Raw genomic sequence first — 26,827 nt, forward strand, 5'->3', positions numbered from 1 at the left:
ACTGTGAATTGAGTAAGTCTGGTTTCATTTTCTTGTTTATACTTTTCTATAGTTTCTAAGTTTTCCACAGTAAATATTTATAAAACATGTTAAATATAGCAGAAAAATATCTAGCACTAATCGCACAAAAATATTTCCTATTCTATATTTTTCAAACTACATGTTACATGAAAAATGAAGATGAGTTTTGAATGAAGCCTCAAGTCTACACCTGTCATTTCGTGGTTGTGATGAGAAGCTCCAGCCTGTAGAGTTCACCTCCTCAATTCTGAGACATCTTCAACCATAAAATACACCAACAGTTCAACTACAGCTTGAGAGAAGGAGAGTATGTTAAGAATGAAATCACAGCCCACTAAACATACTCAGAAATTTTAAACTATGAGAGTACCTTCAAAATTGAGGAAGCACAGTCAGTGGAATGAGCATTCTGTCCCATAAATTCTTGAATCTCCATCCCTGATCAGCTTTCCCCAAATTCCACCAAGCCTGTGGACTTCAGACCTTTTCATGTCCACAAGTAGATGCACGCTCCTTCTTTCAGATGTGTTTGGTATTACTTCCACTCATCCAAAGGACACCATGGATTTTGGAGGTGGGGAGGAAAACCTTTATTCAGTATGACCAACCAGCAGGCCACTAGCCATTTTACTCCCAATGCCATGAACGAAGACTGGTTACTACATACTTGAATGAGTACATGAGTGAGTGAGTGAGTGAGTGAGTGAGTAAGTGAGTGAGTGAATTAATGAATGAATATATCAGTACAGGTCAGGCAGTCACAAAAGGCTGCTTGATCAGCTCTTAACCCTGGCTTGCATCAGTAAATCTTTGTTAATTACGTAACTAGGGAGCATGGCACTACAGAGAGAATGGATTAAGAGCATAATTTTAAATTAACCTGAAGGGTCATATCAGTCTCTCTTCACTCTGTGACACATCCTTTCTTGACTACTTCCAGTGAGTCTACTCCCTCTAAATTTACACCTGTCTCCAGTATACCCTTAAACTTTCACCAAAATAATTCTTGAGTAAAGAAAATACAAGAGCAGCACCCAGGTGGTTCCGTTGTTTAAGTGTCTGACTTTGGCTCAGGTCATCATCTCCTAGTTCTTGAGTTCAAGGCCCCTGTCAAGCTCTGCCCTGACAGTGCACAGCCTACTTGGAAAATTCTCTCTCTCTGCCCCTCCACCACTTGTGTATTTTCTCTCTCTCTCTCCCTCTCTCTCAAAATAAATAAATAAAAACATTTGGGGCACCTGGGTGGCTCAGTTGATTAAGTGTCCAACTCCTGACTTCAGCTCAGGTCATGATCTCACAGTTCATGAGTTCAAGCCCCACACAGGGTTCTGCACTGTCAGGGTGGAGCCTGCTTGGGATTTCTCTCTGTTCCTCCCCTGCTTGCTCTGTCTCTTTCTCTCTCTGTCTCTCTCAAAATGAATAAACTTTAAAAAAAACTATATAAAAAAGAAAATACAAGAAAGCTAAAATCTAGTTCATACACAGGTTTATATGAGAGGGTAAGTTATAAGGGAAAAAAGCCAGATTTTACATCATGTGAACCCTACAATAAATACTTACCTTCCCCATAAATCAAGAAATAGATGAACATTCCCTAAATCACTGAGATGAATACGATAGGACAGAGTGTGTACAGGAGGAAGTCCCTATGTACTATGATGATGGAATATGCAATTATCAAATATCAGTCCAGGACACAGCAGAGTTTTGGCAATGCCAGAACAGTGAGATATTACAAGACTTTTTGGATAATTGGTTTCAGTTAAGTTCGGACAAGGTCTGACATCTGATTTTTAGATTAGATACAGCTGAAAAATTCTCTGATTTTTGTTATAGTTTCAGCACACACTTACTGTGGAGTGCTCAGCAGATTAACATCATGTGAAATTTTACATAAAAGAATCAGGGGTTACTCAAGATTTCCAATCTCTCCACTTAATTATTAAAAGGGCCTTTAAAAGCGTTCCCAACATAGAGAATCTGTTTAGGACATAGAGGTGACTAAAGATAAAAGGATCTTTGCTTTGCTTTGCTTTTCATTTCCATCAAAACAGGCGAACTATCTATCATTTTCCGCTTGCTGAAAAAGTTAACAAATTCTAGATTTTAATGGTCTCCAGAGTCTCTTCACACTGTTTTCTTTTTATGTAAGTCCCCACCCTCCCTTTTGACGCCTCTGAATTCCAACAAGGGATGCTTCAGAATTTCACGTGGGAAAAATGCATCACAGACATTTTATAAATCAGCAGAAAGTAGAGATTCAGAAATGCAGTCATGTGCATATAGCACAATCCTCAACCATCTTCCACTGCATAAATTCTCAGAAGGGAAAAGGACCTGATTTCTACTATTAACATGTATTTTAAATATATAATTCGGAAAAACTGTAGGTGCTTCCTAGTTACACTGGTATGTCACACACTGATATGGACATAATCGTTATCACAGAAACAAACCTCTTGTTCTCACTGGGTATATTAAAAAAAAATCTGAGAATCTACAGAATTCAAACCCATAACCTCCACAAATTTAGAATTTTTGTGTGGCTATTATACTCTGGAAATGGAAAATGTTATGTGTCATAAAATGAGGAAGACTCTAGGATGAAACCAGAAGCCAAAGAAACAACCAGAAGAGGCAACTGAGAGAAGGTCAGCAAATTCCAGGGAAGAAGAGCAGCTGGCTTCTGGAGATGCAGAGCCAGGACCCGAGCTGCAGGGAAACCAGAAGACTAAGAAAGGGAGGTGGTAAGGCCGAGTTCCCTGGAAGAAGTAAACAGCCTTTTCCAAAGAAGTCCCATTTTGCAAATGACACATTAAGAAATCAGATTTGTTTTCTAACTACTACAGCATAATGCCTTCTATACTTCCCATCTGTGTACACTTAAGACATGAAGTCAAGAAGTGCGAGAAGCCCCACAGAAACATTTCCCTCAAGGCTGAAAAAGTACCTCAATTCTCATCTATCTCCCTCACTGAAATCTCACCACAGTGACCACTGCGATTTTCAGAGAGCAACTGACAATGCTTCATTCTTCTGACAGGCTTTATTTTACAAATACATCTAATACTTTTGTTACATTCTACTTAGATGTACATTTAATAGGGGTGCCTGGGTGGCTCAGTCGGTTAAGCATCCGACTTTAGCTCAGCTCATGATCTCATAGTCCATAAGTTCGAGCCATGCATTGAGCTGTGTGCTGGCAGCTCTGAGCCTGGAGCCTGCTTTGGATTCTGTGTCTCCCTCTCTCTCTCTCTGCCCCTCCCCTGCTTGGTCTCTCTCTCTCTCTGTCTCTGTCTTTCTGTCTCTCTGTCTCTCAAAATTAAATAAACATTAAAAAGTAATTGAATTCTACTTTTATTAGCCTAAAATAGCCTACTGAAAGAGAGGGAAGGCTTCACAAATACTGAGCACATTGATTCTCAACATCCTTTCACACATGGTGTCCTCTGAATTTTTGGCACTTTAAACTCAGACCCTCAACAAGCTCCAGACAATAAATACACAGAGCCTATGCTGCAGGTAAGCCATCACTGAGGACTGGTCTTCAAGCCATCATCTACAACTGCCTGCACCACCCTGCTCCAGCCCAGACTCTCAACCTAGTCCCATGGCATTGTAGCCTACGAAATCAGACACAACACAGAATGTGCATCCTCTGTCAATACAATGCTCTTCTCTACCAAGAACCTGTCAGTTCACTGGATTCATGTTACCTATCTCCTGCCCCACTGAGTACCACTACAACAAGGGCTATCAAAAGAAGCTGCAGGCCATTCCAGGAGATCAGCACAACAAAAAAACAACAGAAGGCACATGTCCCTGGCACCAGGTGATGGCATCTGGGGCAAGAATTGGCCCTCAGCTTTCCTTCCACCATCGTAACCAAGACCTACCCCTACTCATGTTACAGGAACCGTTCAAGGTCAAAAGTGTCAGCAATCCTATGGCCTAACTTGTGTCTACTTCTCCCAGGCAACTATATCAAACTTCTCAAACTCTGTTTTTTCTATCCATCAGAACTTGCTGTCCTCCTTAAAATTTACGTCTGACCAACCTGAGATCACCAACCCAAATTCATGATAACCAAGAAACGGCCTCATAATGACACCATGGCCAGGCTTGAACTTTGGTGCCCATGGAAAATACAGCCAGAACAACACTCATGGGTACGTTTTTTTGTTTGTTTGCTTGTTTTAAGTAATGCCATTTGTATTAAGAATTTCTAGGGGCACCTAGGTGGCTCAGTTGGTTAAGCATTCAACTTCAGCTCAGGTCTTGATCTTGCAGTTCATGGATTCAAGTTCTGCATTGGGCTCTGTGCTGACAGCTCAGAGCCTGGAGCCTACTTCGGATTCTGTGTCTCCCTCTCTCTATGCCCCTCCCCTGCTCAGGCTCAGTCTCTCTCAAAATAAATAGAGATTTAAAAATTTTTTTTAAATTAATTTCTAGAACCTTTTTTAACATGCTATTTTTTTAATCACAAAGGAGGTCTTTTATTGAAAATAATATCAATATATTTCATCTTATAAATGGGATACTCAAAGGATAGTAACTAGCGTTAGCTGTATCACTGTTCAGTTTTACTCCAGGGTAATCAATTAAAGTCAATGTTTAAGCCATAGGAATTTCTCAAAGTAGCTCATGCCATAAAAGAAATTCAGATCTTTAACTCATCAGATTTTTCTATGCCTAAATCTATTTGTCCATTTAATTACTATAAGAAAATAGAGCTGGATTTTATCCCCTTACCAATTTTACTGAAATAGAGAAAATGAAGGAAATTCACTAACTTACACATATGTTTGGCAATTTATCTCAAAACAAAACTTCTACCTAGATGCTCTACCTAAGTTATTTGATTTGTGTCTGAAGAGCTAAATTACAAACATGTAGGTTAAGGTAATTAAGTGTCTTCAGACAAAGATGGGTTGAAAATACAAACAGCAAACATAAGGAATGCCTCTGTATCATACAGAAGAAATTTCATGACAAGAAAATACTACCAGAGATATAGAGAAACATTTCATATGATTTTTAAATAGGTCAATTAACCAGGAAGATGAACAATCCTAAATGTGTATGCACATAATAGCAATAACAGAACTTCCAAATACATGAAGAAGAACTGAAAGAATGTAAGGGAGAGTGACATATGCACAATCATATGTGAATATTTCAACACACTTCTTTCCGTAACAACCAAATCTTGAGGTGTAATGATGATAATATAAAAGATTTGAAAAATACCACCAACTATCTTGAACCAATTGATGTTTATAGAACTTTACACCTTATAAATGCAGACATACATTCTGTTGAACTTCACATGGGACATTCAACAAAGCAGATAATATGCTAAGACAAAGCAATTCTCATTAAATTTCAAAAGATTTAAATCTTATAAAACATGTTCTCTAACCACAAGAAAAACCATTAGAAAGGTCTAGAAAATCTCTCAAATATTTGGAAAACAAACCACATATTTCTAAATAAAATAGGAGACAAAGAAAAAATTATAAATATAATTATAGTGTATTTCAAACTGAAGGATAATGAAAACACAACTTATTAAACTTTAAGAGGAAGGTAAAACAGCTTATAAAAATAATAGCTTAAAATATCTATTTTATAAAAGAAGAAAGGTTTAAATTCAATGACCTACATTTCTACATTAGAAAATTAGAAAAACAATAGCAAAAAAAGAGGAAGTAAAAGGAAGGATATTATAAAGATATAACCAGAATGCAATTAAGGAAATAGCAATCAAGAAAACTAACAAGGCAAAGTTAATTTTTAAAAAAAGATTAATAAAAGTAATAAATATCCAGAAGGACTTATCAAGGAGAAAAAAAGAAACAGCACTATCATACCAAGGTCAGAAATAAAAGAAGGAATTTTTCTATACATCCGCTAGCAATTAAAATACAAATGCAAAATTACAAAACTAAAGACACCTAGCAATAAACTTTACCAAAGAGATGAAAAACCTGTACTCTAAAAACTATAAGACACTGATGAGAGAAATTGAAGACGATACAAACAAACAGACTTTCCATGCTCATGGATTGGAAGAACATATACTTTTAAAATGTTAATACTACCCAAAGTGATCTACAGATTTAACGCAATCTCTACTAAAATACCAACAGCATTTTCAACAAAACTAGAACAAACAATCCGAAAATTTGTATGGAACCACAAAAGACCCCAAATAGCCAAAGTAATCTTGAAAAAGAAAAGCAAAGCTGGAGGCATCAAAATTCAGTTTTATTACAAAGATATAGTATTTTATTATAAATTTTATTACAAAGGTATAGTATTCAAAACAGTATGGCACTAGCACAAAAATAGACATATAGATCACTGGAAAAGACCAGAAAGCCCAGAATCAAACCCATAAATAGGAAGCAAGCATATGCAATGGGAAAAAGTCTCTTCAACAAATCATTTTGGGAAACTGGACAGCTACATCTACATACAAAAGAATGAAACTGGACTACTTTCTTACACCATATAAAAATAAATTCAAAATGGATGATGCACCTAACTGTGACACTTGCAACATAAAAATCTTAGAACAGAGCACAGGCAATAATTTCTCAGACATTGGCCATAATAGCATCTTTCTAAATATGTCTTCTGAGGCAAGGGAAACAAAAGCAAAAATAAACTACTGGGACTACATCAAAATAAAAAGCTCCTGCAAAGCAAATAAAACACACACATACATACACACACACACACACACACACACACCCCTAAAAGACAACCTACTGCAAATGACATATCTAATAAAGGGTTTGTATCTAAAATATATATTTAAAATGTATACAACTGAAAACCCAAAAAACAAATAATCCAATTTAAAAATGGGCAAAAGATGTGAACAGACAGTTATCCAAAGAAAATAGATGGCCAACAGATACACGAAAAGATTCTCAACATCACTCATCATGAGAGAGATGCAAATCAAAACCACAATGAGATATCACCTCATACTTGTCAGAATGGCTAAAATGAAAAACACAAGAAACAACAAATGTTAGCAAGGATGTGGAACAAAAGGAACCCTCACACACGGGTTGGTGGTAATATAAACTGGTGCAGCCATTATGGAAAGCAGTATGGAAGTTCCTCAGAATATTAAAAATAAAACTACCCTATGATCCGTGTAACTGCACTATTGGGTCTTTACCCAAAGAATAGGAAAATAGTAATTCATGACGATATATGCAACCTCAGTTTATTGTAGCATTCTTCACAATAGTCGAATTATGGAAGCAGCCCAAATGTCCATTGACAGATCAATGGATAAAGAAGATGTGGTGTGTGTGTGTGTGTGTGTGTAAATATGTGTGTGTATATATATACCCATTAAATGGAAACTATATTAGTAATATTCTCATATGACTATTCTACAGACTAAATATAAATATTATTTATTCAGTCATAAAAAGAAATGAAATCTTGCAATTTGCAACAACATAAATGGATGTAGAGAATATAATGGTAAGAGAAATAAGCCAGTCAGAGAAAGACACTACATAATTTCACTGATATGTGGAATTTAAGAAACAAAACAAACTAACAAAGGAACAAAAGAGAGAGAGAAACCATAAAACAGATTTTTAACCACAGAGAACAAACAGTTCCCAAAATGGAGGTGAGAAGAGCAAATAGGTGAAATAGGTGAAGTGGATTAAGAGTACACTTATCTTGATGAGCACTGAGTAATATATGGAACTGTTGAACCCCTATATTGTACACCTGAAAGGGATATAACACGGATGTTAAGTACACTGGAAATAAAACTATTATTTTTTTTATATGTTCATTTTTGACAGAAAGAGTGTTGCATGGGCAGGGGAAGGGGCAGAGAGAAAACCCCAAGCAGGCTCCGTGCTATCAGTGCAGAGCCCAATGCAGTAGGACTCAATCCTACGCTTAGCTAAGAGATCATGACCTGAGCCAAAATCAAGTATCAGATGCTTAACTGACTGAGCCACCCAGGCACCCTGGAATTAAATTTTTGTAAAAACTCATGCAAAATTATGAACGATCTGTGTTAATAAATTTGAGAACTTACAGTGAAATATACTGAACAACACTGACAAAAGAAGACAAAGAATTCTCAGTAGCCCTCTATGAAAGAAACTGAACATTTATTAAAAATCTCACCATACTCAGGAGAGCCTAGGTGGTCGGGTAAGCATCCAGCTCTTGATTTCAGCTCAGGTCATGATCTCATGATTCAAGCCCCTACTCTGGGCTCTGCACACTGGCCCACAGGGGGCTTGCTTGGGATTCTCCCTCTGTCTCTCTCTCCTTGTCCCTCCCCGACTCACGCTCTCGCGCATGCTCGCTCTCTCTCAAAACAAATAGGCTTAAAAAATAAAAATAAATAAAAATTTACGAAAAAAATAACATTTTAAGAACACAGCATGTAATACATATAACACACAAAATATGTGTTAATTGACTATGTTATCAGTAAAGCTTCTAGTCAAGAGTAGGATATTAGTAATTAAGTTTCAGGAAAGTCAAAAGTTATACTCAAATTTTCAACTGTGTGGCGAGATCAATGCCCCCACTTCCCACATTGTTCAAAGGCCAACCATATACACATATTAGAACTATTTTTTAAAGGGCCCCAAAAGATAAACAAAGCTAGAATTAGGGTGCCATTAATAAAATTCTTATCAGAACCTGAACACTAAAGGATACAATGTGTTTTGGCAAAGGCTTATATGTCACGTAAGGTATAAGCCAGCCAAAGTCCGCTTCTTCCAGAAAGCCTTCCCTAACCATTTCAGCCTATAGTAATTCTCCCTTTTCCCAACAACTGGGGTACTTGTCACCTGAACCACTGATGCTGGCTCTTAATCAGTAACCAGCTGCCTTTGTCTTTTCTTTCTGGTAGGATTAAGTTCATTGCAAGTCAGGGCCTATATCTCCTTCCCCCTTTTCACTCCTCCACCAACACCGCCAAGAGAGTCTGAATAAGTAGGTATATTCTCAGTTGGATTGGGTAGCAGAGGAACCAAGGCCCAGACTCCAGAACGAAGGAACTGCAAGCTGAACCCAGCTCTGTCCTTTGCCAGCTGAATGACAAAGTAATTTCTGCATTTCACATTATCCATTAAATGAAAACTATATTAGTAACATTCCCATATGACTGTTCTGCAGACTAAAGCAAAACATGATTGTAAATCGTATAAGATAGTACCTGGCATATGATAAGCACTCAAGGACTGTTATATTTACCACTACTGGTACGGGTACTACTGTTACAGCTATGCCATTAAACTACTATTTACTTGGAGGGAGAAATGAGTCTTGGAACCACATGATTCCTTATTTTTTGCTCTCCTACCCAATTTTATTAGTTTAACCATTACATTGATCAATGTCTCCTTGACATCCAACTAGTAAGCTTAAATCCAAATGCAGTCTGGTATAACTAGAAAAACAATTAGTCAATTCTGTGCCAAACTGTTCACTTCCCTAGACAAGGGTAATTGTTTACTTAACAAATGCTTTTATCACAATTGCTGTTATTAATTAAAAGTTTACATTGGCCTTTACCTGTGATGTCTCTCGTGAATTATGGTTAATTCCCATATTTTGTAAAATAATAAAGACATCTTCATACATCTACCATAAATACCAGTTTTTCTAAAACATATTTCCTTCCCCATTTAAAACATGGGATATAAACAAACAATTCATTCATTTGGACATAATCGTCCCATGCCAAGTGTATTTGCAATGGTTTGGTATTTAGCAATGATAGATTGATAGCATTCTGTTGAAAGCTCCTTTGTGATTAAAATACACTTTAGAGCAAATTAAACATAAGTTTGAATAGGAAGCTATGAGATTTTTCAGGCATTCTTACTAAATAAACATGATTCTGCAGATTTCAAATCAGAAGAGTTGGACGCAGCACTAGCTGCTGACAGCATTATTTTTTGATCTGAGTAGACGTGCAAATGCTCAACAACAAGAAAGCATGTCAATAATGCATAGATCTAGAGTCAACTCTCCTGGGTAAGGAAAGTATCTTTTTCCCCCTACAGCCCAAGACAGGACTCTGCTGGGAGGAAACTCTTCCCTCTTCGGCCTGCCAGTAGCCGCATCACCTGTTACAATCAGATGTCTTGCTGACTTCAGTTGTTTTAGTCCATTAAGACCAGGCAACCGGCTAGCTCAATGTGCAAGTCACTAAACCACAGAAGGCAGCAATCAGTCTGGAAATTCAGCACTTCTTGCAACCCCAGGGATCTTAACCCATAATCTACTTCAAATAGATGAATAAGGTTTTACTAACCCAACCCTGAGATCCATGTCTAGGCAGGTAACATGTTTCCTAGAATCTGTTCACACTGGGAGACAAGCTGAGATCCCAGCACCCCTCTGGCCCTACTTAGTCTCCTATTTGTAGGACCTAAATACATCTGCACTTCTGCCTTGTCCTGTTAATGCCCCTCCATCCATAAACTCAAAAAAAAAAAAAAAAAAAACCAAACCATATTAATGCAGAAACAGCCAAATAGGTAGGGCTATGTATTTTGAGACAAAAGTCTTGTGGATGCAAGATACACTATCAATCAGAAATCAGCATGATGAATAGCTACAGTGAGCACATAAACAGGAAATTCAGTTGAGTTGTTACTACTTTAAAATAAAAATGTATATTATGCATTTACCCACCAAACTGTGACCCTGAGTCATTAGAAACTGAAGACCATGATAAACATTTTTTTTTTTAATTTTCAGTAATATTTCTTAATTTGAAAATTCTATATTTCACTCCAGGAGTCCAGCTCAGATAACTGTTCTGTCAGAAAATATCCTTGTAGCCCAAGAAAATTAACTAACCAATTAATTTATGAAATTGAAACATTAAACAAGGGGCGCCCGGGTGGCTCAGTCAGTTGAGTGTCCAACTCTTAATTTCGGTTCAGGTCACAATCCCAGGATTGTGCGATCGAGAGTTTGTGCGATCGAGTCCCACAGTGGGCTCATGCTGAGTATGGAGCCTGCTTGAGATTCTCTCTCCTCTCTCTCTCTCTCTCTCTCTCACTCTTTGCCCCAATCCCCGTATAAGACCACAAGTCTAAACATCTAAACCAAACTGACTCCACGACAGGCTTTAAGTTTCCCCTCTAAACTAGAAGGCCTGAGTTTCAGCTTCCTCGAAATTATCAGGTAGTTACACACTGCCCAAGGCAGGAGTAACCACCTTTGCAACACCCAATCAGGAAAGGCCAGCGACCACCCTCCACATTGTTAAGGGAGAGGCCTGGAGATAGAAACTATAGATAGGACCCTGTTACCTAATGTTAAAGTTAACCTGTTAGTCGCCGAACAAGACCCTAGGCTCGCTCTGTGATTGGTTGAATTTAAAGGTACTCTAAATGTTGTAATTGGACCCCGCCAAAAGTAACGAATACTCTAGACAATGTGTATGGTCAAACCCGCTGTCAATAATGTTGAATAATTATGACTGGATCACTGTTCCCATATCACAACTTCTGTAACTCCCCCATCTCAAACCCCATAAAAACCCTACTCTGCCCTTGTTCAGGGCTCTCAGGACGGATCCACGCACTGGTGAAGTCTGGGAGCCTGAGCTCGAGCCCGTAATAAAGCCCTTTGCCTTTGCATGTGTGACTCGGTCTCCCTGGTGGTCTCTGGTCAGTGAGGATACTGCGATCTGGGTATAACACTCGCTCGTGCTCTCTCTCTAAAATAAAACTGGGGACCTCATTGTGCTTTTCTAGGGTCAACCACATCAGAAACAGAAATACAATGGTAATTCATTCATTTATTCAATAAGTATTTTTTGATTGCCTGCTATGTCTGAAGATAATAGCAGTGATGGAAACAGATGAGTTCCTGAGCTCACATTGTTTACAGTCTAGTGGGAGGAGTCACAAAATAAATGAGTAAAATATATATATGCCAAATTGTGATAAACACAGCTGAGAGAATTCATGCAGGTAAGATAGAGAGAGACGGTAAGGGATTGGTTGCAATTTCAAATATAGTAGTCAAGAAGGGCCTCAATTGGTAGATGACATTTGAACAAAGATGCAAAGGAGGTAAGGGAAAAAAGTTATGCTGACATAGAGGAGTGCAGAAGAAGAGGCCAAAGAGAGGGAAGTTGGCAGGCCTGAGGCCAGGGCCATGATACACGGAACTCCTTCCCAGCACCACACTGCTGTATTTTAGGGTAATTCTTATTCCTGTGTTGCGAATGAGGGTCGGAAGCTCAGCTATTTTCCCACTTGCCCAAGGTCACACAGTTAACAGTAGTGCTGACATCTTAACGTAGGTGCTACAGCTCAGTCCAGAAGTCTTTCCACTGTACCAATTGCCAAACCACTGTGTCCAATTCAATGTACCACAACTTGTCAGCAACAACCATTAAGACCCTCAGAATGGGTGACTGCAATGGTGAGGGCTCTGGAGACTGCACATGGAATTGCTGGAAAAAGAGAAGCCTCCAGGCACACAGCATCTGAAAGGCTGCCAGACCAAAGAGGGAAGTGGGGTGTTCAATAATCCTCCAGAAGGCAGAACTCGGACTAATGCACGGAAATTACAGGGAGACAAGTTTCCAATAAATAGATGAATAAGACACCCAGTACAGGATCTGTCCAACAATGGAATGGGCCATCCTGTGAAGTTATGAAACTCCAATTACTAGAGTTACTCAAGCAGAGATAGAATGGCCATCTGTCTGAGATGAAGACAGATTTCAACACTGATGGGAAAGCTACGTGGAATGACTGGTCTTACCCAATTCTGAGTCCATGATTACACAAGCATCGGGGTAGTGCAGTGTACAGTGAGACGTTCCAGCTGTGAAATCAGACCACTTCGCTAAAATCCAGTCTCCATCACTTACAAGTATTAAGCTTTGTGCACTTAACCCCTGCAAGCCTCAATTTGCTCATCTGAAAAAAGAGGCAAATATAGAAGCTGTTTCATAGGGGTTATTGAGAGAATTCAATGAGATATAGCCCATGTAAAGTACTTAACACAGTGCCTGGCACAGAATAAAAACTCAGTGACATTTAGATTATATAGGTAAGTGTATTTGGAAGTCTGTGTATAAAATGTATATATATAAGGTGTGTAGAAATTTCTCTCTCTGTTTTACTCTTACTCAGTGGCAAGAAGAGTTCAATGTCCAAAGCTGAATTGTAACAGCATAGTAAATACAACATGATGATACTAACAATAATAGTAATAATAAACGCTTAGTCAACTTCTTAGACTAATCATTTCATATTATCTCTCTCTTCATTAACAGAAAATATACAGCAAAGTTATCTTTTAAACAGTTGATATACCAATTTAAAACTAATGAAAGAAAGATCAACATGTCCTTAATTGAAACAATCATGAAAAATTTAGAGTCTTTCAGGAGGAGAAAGAATACCTAACAATCTGCACCTGCATTTAATGTGCGTGTGTATGCAAATGCTAAAGTGTACATGTGTATGTACACACACACACACACACACACACACACACACACACGCTGACATAGGCTTTCTTTTTAAAATTTAAGGAGCTAAACTAGAAAACTCATGGTAATTTTAAATTACTTCTTAATGAGCAAAAGTATTCCAGGTATTTCTTATTAGGGCCAAGTATTTTATCCATAAATGTCTGTATTACTGGAAAGTGAAGGAGAAATAACCACGGAAAGTAGTATCTGTATGCTGGAATCTGGAGATGCCTCTGGATGGTGGAGAGTGAGTTATAACTTTAGATTAATTTTCCATCACTCTTTTGTCCTTCTGGATAAACTGACATTTATTATTCATTGAGAAAACATTCAAGAATAGACCTCAATGATAAAAGGAAGCCTACACTTGAGAAAAAAACTTGGGTGATGTCACTATATTTTATTTCTGGGTGCTCAGTGCTGTTAGAAAGTCATAGTAAATAAGACACATTACAGAAAAGGAAAAAAGTACTTTCACTAACAGTACTTGCATGATGCAATGATATATATATGGATTCATATCCATCATCAGATTTGATCCTCCCAATAACCCTGTGATAGAATTGCTATCATCCCTGCTTTGCTCTCAGGGAGTAACTCGTACAAAGTCACATAATAGGAAATGAAGATACAATTTGATTCTAAAACTTTTCATCTTTCCATATTGTCTGCCATGTACACACATTAAATTAGTATATTTTGATGCAGAACATCTATTTTAATAGATTTCAAGTATAATAAAATATACTGACTACCAAAGCAGTGTTGAACATGTGTAATGGACCCCTAAGGGCTTGGTGTCCAAAGAAATGATCCAGTCTGTCACCCAATGACAGATTCAGGAGTCCAACCCAGTTTCCATGGACATTACAGTATTAAAAATTGGATTACCTAATGATCCACCCTTAGAAACTCCTTCCAGACACTCTATAACTTCCGCTTATGAAGCCCAGGTCCACTCTTGAAAGCAAAACAATTTTAAGTTCACTTTCCTGACTCACCCACCAAGGATATAACATAAGCAAAATCCTGTAAAATCTCCTATGACCATCATAACATCATATTGAGCTTCTTTTGATTATTCTCTGACTGGTCAAAAATCCCTCTTCAGTGGTACCCAGCACTTAACCTCCAATTTTGCGATGAGCATCATCAGTCACAACACCTGAACCTTTCTCTTCATGTACCTGAAATAGTATATGTTGTTGAACAGTCAGTCTCCATGATGGCTCAAATGAACATAATGAAGAAACAATTAAACATCTATTTTTTTTTTTTCAAAATTGCTTTAAAGCTAGATCTGCCACATACCTGGTTTGTTGAGAACCAAAAACACTGCTACCCTCTAGCTTTACTTCTCTTCCATACCCCTGGGCAATCTAGCCACAGAGGACTTGTGGCTTCCGAACAAATGGCATGCTCTCTCGATTATGTGCCTTTTGTCCATGATGTTCACTCTTTGAGAGGAGCGCCCTTCCCCCACCCTCCATCTACAGACTCTCCCCTCACCGTTAAAGGCCCAGTTCAACTGCCCTGTCTGAAATCTTCTAGACTTCCAGCTCCTTCCTTCTTCCCTCTGTCTCTGTTAACTGTGCCCTTATCTGCATTCCCATAGCACTCTGGAAATCTTACCACAAAGCAGTATCAACAGTCCTGTGGGGGGCTCTCTACGCTACCTGACAGCAAGTGAGCTCATCAGAGGCATAGACTGGGTCTTCACCTTTTATTATTTCTAGCACTGAGCTCAGTGGGAAAGATGAAGCCATACTGTGCACAGATGACTATGATAAAGAAGTGACATACTTCACGGAAAGGGGACATTAATTCCACCTAAGGGGTTGCAGAAAGCTTCATGAAGAAGACAGTACCTAAGACAAGACAGAAGAAGTTAAGGAAATTTTAGCAATGTAGAAATGAGGGCCTGCTTGGTTATAGAGATAAAGGGAAGAGCATCAGCAGACAGGAGAAAAGCCATGGGTCTGGCTGGACTACGGAGCCTCAAAGGAAAACGTAAATACCTCTTGAACACATCTACATACTAGACACCATGCATTCATTTTACATCCAGTACTTCATTTAATTACCTCATTTTATTATCTCAGTTAATAATTCTGTGAAGTACAATTTAGCCTCACTGTTTAAAGCTAGGGAAATTAATGTTCAGAGAGAGTAGCTTTCTCAAGGATATCTAGTTAACATGTGGCAAAATTATTATTTCTTAGTATTCATCTTTCTGCACACATTCTTTCTAGAATACAGTTTCCAGGTTTGGGAGTAGGAACTCAGTGTAATCTGGAGAGACATAGCCCCCACCCCCACCCCGAACTGCCTAGTGGTCACCTTGTGCTTACCTTGATGTCCATCCCAGCTTATCACCATGGTAACACACGCACATGCACAGTACACAGGTAGGCACACAGACTCCAAAATCACTGTTAGATAAGGGATTGTTTCCTCCAAAGACTGCTCAGTGAGACAGGAAAGTGTAATATGCGTATCAATAAACCCTAAAAATCCCCATCAAAACTCACATCATGGAAAGAGCCTAAGTGTCCATCAACTGACAAATGGATCAAGGAGATGTGGTTTATCTATACAATGGAATACTACATGGCAATGAGAAACAATGAAATCTGGCCATGTGTAGCAACGTGGATGGAACTGCAGGGTGTTATGCTGAACGAAATAAGTCAGGCAGAGAAGGACAGATACCATATGTTTGCATGTATAAGTGGATCAGGAGAAACTGAACATAGGACCATGGGTGAGGAGAAGGGGAAAAATAGTGGGGGAGAGGGAGGGAGGCAAACCATGAGAGACTCTTGAATGCTGAGAACAAACTGAGGGCTGCTGGGGTTGAGGGAGAGGGGAAGGGGAGTGATGGGCATGGAGGAGGCCATTTGTGGGGATGAGCACTGGGTATTATATGGTAACCAACTTGACAATAAACTAAGAAAAAAAAAGTCCTATTTTGATTCTCATTTTACAGATGAACAAACTGAGGCACAGAGAGGCTGAGCAACCTGTCTAAAGTTACTCAGCTAGGAAGGGGATAGAGCTAGGAAGCTTGGCTCCTGAACCCGCTTTCTTAGACCCTATGCTATTCTTGCCTGGTAAGACATATTTGAAATGAGATTTTTTTTCTTAAATAGTTTACTGTCAAGTTGGTTTCCATATAACACCCAGTGCTCATCCCCACAAATGGCCTCCTCCATGCCCATCACGCCCCTTCCCCTCTCCCTCAACCCCAGCAGCCCTCAGTTTGTTCTCAGCATTCAAGAGTCTCTCATGGTTTGCCTCCCTCCCTATCCCCAACTATTTTCCCCTTCTTCTCCCTCATGGTCCTCCATTAAGTTCCTCCTAATCCACCTATATGTGCAACCATATGGTATCTGTTCTTCTCTGCCTGACTTATTTCACTCAGCATAACACCCTCAAGGTCCATCCACGTTGCTACACATGGCCAGCTTTCATTCTTTCTCATTGCCATGTAGTATTCCATCATATAGGTAAACCACATCTTCTTGATCCATTCATCCGTTGATGGACATTTAGGTTCTTTCCATGTTTTGGCTATTGTTGAGAGAGTGCTGCTATGAACATTGGGGTACATGTGCCCCTATGCATCAGCACTCCTGTATCCCTTGGGTAAATTCCTAGCAGTGCTATTCCAGGTCACAGGGGAGTTCTAAAATAGTACTTTTTTAAAAATGTTTATTTATTTTTGAGAGAGAGACAGAGCACAAGTGAGGGAAGGGCAGAGAGAGAGGGAGACACAGAATCAGAAGGAGGTTCCCGGCTCCTAGCTGTCAGCACAGGCCTCGACGCAGGGCTCCAACCCATGAACTGTGAGATCATGACCTGAGTCAAAGTCGGATGCTTAATGGACTGAGCCACCCAGATGCTCCCAAAAGATGAAATTAGTTCAGGCACATGAGCCCTATGAACTCTATCAGGTACATAGTAAACAGTCAATGCAATGCTTGCTCTACATGAGATGAGTATGTGGCCATGACTCAATCCCAGGCCCACTTTTTCCCAAGTCTGCACTTCCACAGGGGTCTAACTATAAATCTATTAAGAGCTCAGAGGAGAGACACATGTGGGCTACCTTGAACAGAAGGACAAAGACTCCGGAGCAGGCCTGGGAATCTGAAGGATGAGTAGATTTCAGAGAGGCAAAGAATGGGCAAGAGAGCACTTTAGATGGAGTGGACAGTAAGCAGACAGCAGATAACGGTATATATATTTATGGGAGAGGACATGGATCTCTTTGACTAAAGAATTAGGTATTTTAGGGAATAAAGGGAAATAATACAAGATAGGGAAGTTGGGATCTTGAGAGTCAGTCAGAAAGTGCTGACTGGACAGATGGAAACAGGTGTAGTCTTCCAAGTGGACAAGTGAAACGATACCAATAGTGTCTTAGGAAGAGGATGGTGCTGGGTAGGAAGGAGCTCAGGACTACTCTTACCACACAGTAAAGAAGCACTGGTAGGAGAGCTAGGCCAGGGCGCTGAAAGTGAGCACGCAGAAGACCAGAGGCTTTGAAAGATGTTCGTGGAACGGCAGGACTTGCTGCCAGCCTGGAGAGGGGGTGAGAAAGTGAAGGAAGACCCCAATAACCACTCCAATATTAAGCTGGTGAAGAATGGACTCTAGTCAGAAATACATACTAAATGACTGGAAAGTACAAAATGTACAAACATTCACTCAGACCACTGAACTATCCTCTGAAGTTGTTTCTTTAATTCTGTTCCGAATCTTAGCTTTTTATCAATGAGGGATGGTAATGAGGTAAGCACATTAATAATTAAAGAATCCAGCTTCCTGCTATGTACTTTGAATCAGTGCCTTTCTCAGTGATTTTACGCTGGAGTCATATTTTGGGGATATACTGGGAAACTGGGAATTTGTCTATTATTTACCATCAGCAATCTAGTATGAAATGTACTACGGTGTCTTTGAGCTGAAATGGTTGCTTCGTTTGCAATCCACAGTTATGCTATAGCTATTTGCATGCATGAAGCATGTAAAGTACACATTTTTGGTTTGCGGAAACTGATTCTGATGAAGAAAGCTTATTGGAAACGTATGTAATTTTTACAATCTATTCATTATATACATGAAATAGTGCTTAGTAATTATCAAATAAAAGGATGATGAGGGCACCTGGGTGGCTCAGTAGGTTAAGCCTCCAACTTTGGCTCAGGTCATGATCTCATAGTTCGTGAATTTGAGTCCCACGTCGAGCTCTGTGCTGAGAGCTCGGAGCCTGGAGCCTGCTTCTGATTCTGTGTCTCCTTCTCTCTCTGCCCCTCCCCCACTCATGCTCTGTCTCTGTCTCTCTCAAAAACAAATAAACATTTAAATAAATAAATAAATATAAAAGGATGATGGATGGTGGACAGTTTTTTAATTAAAAGACAAAACAATCTCTATAAAAATGGATAATTTAGGAGTCATATGTACAAGAGAAATAATTTTTTTTTAGGAAGCAACAACTTCTTGAGAACTACCTAAGTGTTTTTGCGCACTGGTATAAAATGCCAGATTGTCATGATCAATTTATATTCTGCCGACAAACTGTGCCAGCCATTGGACATAAGTATGCCCCTTCCCTCAGGAGCTTTTCTTCTACGGGGGAAGGCAGACAAATAAGAAAATAAATAAAATACAAGCTAATGCATGAATAATAGAACTTTAGATAAAGTACACAAACAGATCAGAAGAGAAAGTAGCTTTCTCCTACCACTGTTCCAAGAGATAAAAAGAAATGGATCATAAACAATCAGCCGTGGTAAAACCCATTTGAGGCATTTGAAAAGAATCACAAGTATGTTTTGTTTTTTAATCTTGTCAGAAACCGATATTCATGAAAACAGAAGGAAGGCATGGGAAAAGGAGCAAGCAGCAATCAGCCTCTGAAATATATTTCCAAACAATTTTATTAAAAATTTAGAAAGTCACGTCTCTCTAACAATCAACATTACTTTCTAATGGGTTGTTTTCGTTCTTTTACTCATCCAGCTTAAACCAAAGCACACATTAAATACAAGAGGATTTATTTTCCTGACTTCTGCTGCAGTGAAGCCAATCTAATCAAAAATGAAATGGGGAACGAGCTCACTGAATAAATCAGAAGGAAGAATTAAAGAAGCTGACAGATATTTGGGAGGCTTGTTAAAAATAAATTGGATTTTCATTATAAAAATTGACTTAAATGAATGATATACTTAAGAACCTGCTTCAGAACATTTCCTTAAAGTCAGTTTGATTATCAACCAAAAAACTACTGCATTTCAATACAGTATGTTATATTTCTAAAATGCAAGAGATATAGTAACGGGCATAAGTGAGAGTGAATGTCCAGGAAAAAAAAGGACCAAAATGCTAAAAAAAAAAAAAAATCTGTGAGTCTGGTGATATATGCTGTTCAGATTTGAAACCTAAATGAAAAGTTTAGCAAAATACTTTAAAATTATTTTTTTAATGTTTATTTACACTTCAGAGAGATAGAGAGAGTGCGATCTGGGGAGAGGCAGAGAGAGGGACACAGAGGATGTGAAGCAGGCTCTGTGCTGACAGCAGAGAACCAGATACGGGGCTTGAACTCAGGAACCATGAGATCATCACCTGAGCCAGTCAGAGCTTAACCAACTGAGACATCCAGGCCCTCCAAAAGTTCAGAAAAATACTTTAAATAGTTCTCTCTGAAATAACTAAAGAATGATCAGTGTACTTTTGATATTTGAAGAAAAGCAAAAGAAAACTGGATAGTAGACATAGTCCTCTAAATATCTACAATTTATCAACTACTTTACTCCCTTGATAGACAGTCTTTAAACACAGACAAACTCCATAACAAGAAAGAATTAAGTCTTTGTCAAAGACAGCTGTTTACATGACATGTAAACAGAAGTGGGGAATGTGGAGTGGAGTCAGATTACATTCTGTCTTAAATCTCCAAAGCAAGGAAAGAGGACATATTGATCCTTTTCCTATCCATTGGATGTAGTAAGCCTTCCAAGGAAAGTTATGCTTTGATCAGACAACACCTGGAAAAAGAGATTCTGTTCTAGGTACTGCTTGTAAACAGACAGAGATGGTAAAGGAACTCAGAAACCTGCTATCTGAAGAAAAGAAGAATGAAATGTAAATTGGACTTATTCCGGGAAGCAAGAAGACAAGGACAGTGGATGGAAATTACTTACACATATTCTATCAGTCAGTCGTGTCCAAGATGTGTGAGAGAACATTAAGAGCAGTGAATTTCCTGTTGTGGGAAGTGTTCAGGTACCGTGAGCTCTGATAAGGATGGGGCAGGATGCACCCAAACCCTGAACAGCAAAGTTCAGGATCGCTTTCACCCTGAGGTCCTGTGATTATAAGAAATAGAAGCCACAGTCACTGACTCTAGGGGACTTAAAAGTCATTCAGTGATGTACAATAGGTGCCTTTGAAAAAGTGGTAGGGATACCACATCAACCACGGTCCAGGCAGAAAGCTTAGGGGTACCACACTTCGGGTAATATGAGGAGAGTTTAATAAAGAGACTGTTTCTAAAAGTGTGGGCACCCTAAGGGGGAAACACAATGTCCTGGTGGCCAGAACAACAGAAAGGGGCAAGGTCATCTTCCTCAAGGTTAAACTGATGAGAGGAGGAAGCAGTAACCAACCCATAGAGAGAACACGATGGGGAAAGGACACCTGACGGGAGCTGTGACCTTCATCCTATAGGCCATTGTTAGGACTGTGGAGGGAGCAGAGGGTGGTTTAAACCAGTAGGATGGAGGTGTGGAGAAATCTGAAAGACCAAAATAGGACATCTAGCACAATGCTAGCTAGCGAGGCACACAAAACAGGGCAAATAATGAAAGCCCTCGCCTGGGTAAGCGGTTGGAATATATTCTCCCTCAGGTCCCCTCCAAAGGATATAGTATGTATTTTTCTTGGTGGAGACTCATAGACTTCCTGTTCTTTACTGTCATTTTGTATCACTGGCTCTTTTTCATTCTTCATGCATTCCCTGGATTTGTTCTCTGAACTAAGCACTCAACTGCAATATATTTGCTGTACCCAACATGGTAGTACCATAGAATACATGATATAGAACCTGAAAATCTGAATATAGAACCGCCTATCCTACCTCAGTCAGGTAATTTTCCATCAGATAGCCTTGCTACTCATTCCTTCGTTCAACAGATGTTTAATCATCTCCTATTTGTCAGGCACTGTGCTAGACACAGGGACACAACAGTCAACATGACAAGTCCATCTCTGCCTCCATAGGGCTTGGAGCTGACTATCAATCACTCTAATATATAACATCCCTAGTCTGTATAAGAATCTCAGAAGTGCTACAAATCAGAGGCTGGCAAACAGTGGCCTACAGGCTAAATCTGGGTGGCACTGCTTGTATAAACCATGTTTTATTGAAACAGCCATGGCCATTAGCTTATGTATTATCTACTGCTGCTTTAGTGCTACAACTTCAGAGCTGTACAGTTGCTACAGAAACAGCATGGCCTTGCAAAGCCTGAAATATTTATATCTGGCCCTGTAGAGAAAAAGTTTGCAAACACTTGCTCTAAATAAAACCTAATGCTTTAAGGATGTAGATTTAAGGACACTTATTTTCACTCATAAAACATCCCTGAGTACTGCAGTTACAAACCAAATCATGAGAGGGTTGGTTTCCTGAAGGGTTGTATTTCTACTTGGCTTTGTGGGGTTTTTTCCTTCTTCTATTGTAAAAAAACAAACAAACAAACAAACAAACATGTGGCCAATGTCTTCTATCAACAGCTGTCTTTAGATGTAATGTCTTACATTGTTTCTAGTCTTTTGATTGATCAGTTTTTCCCCATCACAAAAGGCCCATTTTTACAAAAGATCCCCTTCTCTGAATAACACCAAACAAATTTTGACAGGGGTGATGGTAGGCTATCTTTTAAATTGAATAATAAAATTGATTGTAAATGCACTTAGATCACACTCGAATGCTATATAAATGCAAAATCATAGCAGCAATAGGACCTTCATTTCCCTACAGACAGAAGCATGAGTGGTTGTTTTTTCCCCAATCACTTGTCCCAGAGAACATTAAAATTTTAAATGAAAGAAAACAAAACCCATCTTTCATTGGCTGTTACCAAAACTTCCCAATAAGAAGTGCCAGGATCTGTGCTGCTTGCAGTTCCTTTAAAGGATGTTATGAGGCTAAGTCGGTGGTGGCTGTGGCTGACCATCAACTTGCCATTCCCCAAACCCTCTTCTTTCCCTAACAGTAATCAATGTAGCATGAATAAAATTAAATGGCCACTTAGTTCATATTTAGTCACTATAATGCAGACTGGACTGAGAAAGATCCTTGCAAAATTGTGTTTCCTGAAAGAAGAGAGGGGAGACGGAGCCCAACAGTGATCTGAGAACTGACTGAGATGATGAACACGGAAACAGCAAGAGGAAGTAACGGCTGACAGGGTAACAGGTAACTAGAGTGATCTCTTCTAGATACCAGCTTAGACATTCTATCCTTGAAAATGCCTTCCTTTTCATGGAAGAAGACCATGACAACTTCCTCTAATACATATGCTTTTAACATTCCGTACTCTTGTTTCACATCAGTTATCACAACTGCAACTAGATAATTCCCTATTTAATTAGTTTGATGTCTATGTCCCTCAGCGACAGGCAAGCTCCATTGAGCTCATTATCTGTCTGCTCAGAGCAGAAATCCCTATAGCTAACACATGATGAGCACTGAAAAATACCAGTTGACTGACCTAACGAATGAATGGATAGGTAAGCAATCTAGATCCTAGGTACTCTGCAAGCATATGAGAAAGCTCTGGTTTTTCTGTGATAATGTTCCTCAAAAAATAAAATGGCATCACCCTGTACTTATGTACCGTAAACAATATGCTAAGAATATGCACTAATTGCATACAAACTCTTATCTTCTCTACCAACCAACTTTACTCTTTCAATCTCTTCTTCTATACTGACTTTCATCTCTCAACATACAACGATGCCCAGGTTGCTCCCAGCTTTAAAAGAAAAAACAAAAAACAAAACAAACAAACAAAAACCTCTCTCTAATCACCCACACTCAACCTAGCTGTTTTTTTTTTTTTACAAATAGTTTATTGTCAAATTAGTTTCCACATAACACTCAGTGCTCATCCCCACAAGTGTCCTCCTCCATGCCCATCCCTCCCCCCCACATCCATCAGTCCTCAGTTTTTGTCAGCATTCAAGAGTCTCTCATGGTTTGCCTCTCTCCCTTTCCCCCACCATTTCCGCCCTTCTTCTCCCCCTTGTTCCTCCGTCAAGTTCCTCCTAATCCTCCCATATGTGCAAACATATGATATTTGTCCTTCTCTGCCTGACTTATTTCGCTCAGCATAACACCCTCAAGGTCCATCCATGTTGCTACACATGGCCAGATTTCATTCTTTCTCATTGCCATGTAGTATTCCATGGTATAGCTAAACCACATCTTCTTGATCCATTCGTCCGTTGATGGACACTTAGGCTCTTTCCATGTTTTAGCTATTGTGGAGAGTGCTGCTATGAACATTGGGGTACATGTGCTCCTATTCAACCTAGCTGTTCTTACCAAGGTCACAAATGATATCCTAATTGCCAAGCCTTATGGCTATTTGCAAATCCTCAGTCTATTTCTCTGCAGCATCTGACCAGTCCTCTATTCTTAAAACACTTTGCTCTCTGACTTTGGTGACACTACTCCCTCAATTATCCTTCTATACAATTCCCTGTCAGTTCTATAACCCAATCTAAAGATGTGTCTACTTTTTCTTCAAATCATTAATATGTCTTGCCTTTATTATTGCATCAACCTTCTGACTGATCTCTTGGCTCCTTCCAATCCATTCTTCACAGTGCAGTCATATGCTTTCCTCAATAATGCTCCAAAGTGACCAGGCCTAATTTAACTGACTCTATTAAATTGTGACTCTTGACCTTCAACTTCTAGTACCTTTTTGAAGCAGTTTAATGTATATGTGACATACACATGCCCTGTGAAAGAACTAAAATATTCTCCCTGATCCACTGGACTCCTAACATCTTTATACATAAGAAAACATATTTAAGATAGTATTTTCTAAGTTTTAACAAGGCCTCCAAAATACTAGTTTTGGAAAGCTGGTTCCAAATGCTGGCATTCTCTCCATACCATTCATGAAAAAAATAAAAATAAAAAAGAATAAAAAAACACGCTCACCATGAATTTGTGCTCCCAACCTTCACTCCCATAGTTTGCCTCTGAATTTTGTCATTTTGGTCCACTTCCTTGCTCTGAAAGTTATCCAGATTATCCATGTCCCAAATTATGCATGCTCTTTATTGCATTTGATCTAAAAACCCTTCTAAAGCAGTAAGTCTTCCAAAATAAAAACAAGTAGAATAGCAGAGAACAACTCACAAATCTTTGCTAGGCAACTGGGTCTTATTGCAGCCACATGATACACCGTAAATTCTCGATTTTTAAAAAGGGAAAAAGTAATACAAACAAGCCCAAGAAAGTGATCAATGTGTGTGTAATTAATTTGGCAAAAAAAATTCCTATTAAAAAATATACCCTGCTTGTGAACAGAGTCTACGTTGTTATGTGTTTTCTCGACATTATGAGCACTTTATAAATACTAAATAGTACATTTCTTTAAAATCTATGGATCCTGATAGAATTCAAGTCCAAAAACATGTTTCCGCAATTCCAGATTACCAAGCTACCTGAAACCTTTCATAATTCAATCCAAGCAACTTCTCCTGCCACTTCAAACATTCTAGACACACTAAAACATTTTGTTTCTCCATGCATGCCTGGCTTCGTGCCTTTAGTTACTAACCCCTTCATCTGTAATGAAATCCCAACTTCGGCCTCCATTTCCCAAATATCTGGTACTTATCCCTCCTGAAAATGGCCCCTTCTCCATGAGGCTTCTCTGTCCTACAGCATTTTATCTGATCCTTCTAATGCAAATTCACCCTCTCCACTGAATGTTTCTCAGGCACCTGTATACCCATCCCCAGCACAGGCCTGTGAGGTCCTTGAGTGAGGAAGCCACGTGTCTCCCACCTTACAGCACTTTATACAGTTCCTCCAATATAGCGGGTGACCAATAAAAAATGTACCCCATGAATGGATTTGCCAGTCCCACCAATGGTTTGAAGACACAGGTCCCTCCCTCCCCACGAAGCCTCAGGAACCATTTTGGTGGTCAAAGCGGCGTGGAACACAACGCAGAAATCCACAGATTTCCGCGCCAATGCTCCCGTAACCCCAGGCACTGTAACGCAGGCGCAATAGACGTAATTAGGTGAAGGGAAACCCCAAAAGCGTGCGGAACCCCACACAGAGGTGCGAGTGGCATGAATGTAGCTCCAAGCCCAGGGCCATGGGAAAGGCACCGGCAGGCCAGCTGGGCAGAGAGCGAGGCTGGACGGGGGAGGAGTGCGGGGCGCTTCCCCACCTACCTTCAGGGCTCCGGCAGAGGAGGGAGGGCGCCCTCCGCCGGGAGGGGCTGGGACTCTGCGCCCCCTCTCGGAGCCGGGAAGCCTGAGTGCCCCTCAGGCGGCCCGGTGTCGGACCAGGAGCCTGGAGCGCTGCCCGGCTCGTCCTGCCTTCTACCCTTTGGGGAGAGGGGTAGGGGCAGGGCCCAGGGACCACAAGCCCCAGAAGGCCCCGCGGCCGCTCGCCGGGACAGTGAATGGAAGCTCGGTCACCCCGAGCGCGCTCGGCACGGCGCCCTGGAGCTCTGTAAGGAGGGCTCCGCGAAGAAGGACACGCCCCGTCGCTTTCCGAAGAAGTGCGCCCCCTGGGGTTTGCCAGTCGCAAAGTGAAACGGAGGCCTTGAGGAAGAAGAAATCCTAGCCGAGACTGTCGGAAAGAGATGCATTGATTCTATTGGGGGCGGGGGGAACTCGAGAACTGAAGAAAAGAGTTAAAACTTTTTTTTTTCTTTTTCCCAAGGTGAAATTAAATTTCTGTCTCTTGCGAGAAATTATGATTATTATAGAGTGGTTTCGCTCACTTTTTACCTGTTAGGTTGTACGTTTAGTCTACATAAATCATTTTTGCCTTATTTCTTTATAGAATTCATATTTTAGAATCCCAAATAGATTATAAGCATCCTGAGGACAGGTTCTTTGTAGTTCTTTGGTATTATATAAAATGCTTGGTTGCTATTGGGTAGAAGTTTCATTTATAGAATCAATCATTGATCGTTTCCACGTGGAGGTCTGTTCAGC

General features: G+C 39.7%; 1 protein-coding gene across 1 annotated transcript in view; it reads right to left on the reverse strand.

Annotated features, from left to right (window-relative positions):
• Positions 1–26,195, reverse strand: part of MEI4 (meiotic double-stranded break formation protein 4) — a 216,559-nt gene extending 190,364 nt beyond the window's left edge. Inside the window, exon 1 of the mRNA XM_077770392.1 lies at positions 26,054–26,195. The gene's annotated coding sequence lies outside the window, so the exon portion shown is untranslated. The remainder of the gene's footprint in view (positions 1–26,053) is intronic.
• Between the last annotated feature and the right edge of the window lie 632 nt (positions 26,196–26,827).

Source organism: Crocuta crocuta, unplaced genomic scaffold (genome assembly GCF_008692635.1).
Source record: "Crocuta crocuta isolate KB4526 unplaced genomic scaffold, BGI_CrCroc_1.0 scaffold270, whole genome shotgun sequence".
Lineage (NCBI taxonomy): Eukaryota > Metazoa > Chordata > Mammalia > Carnivora > Hyaenidae > Crocuta > Crocuta crocuta.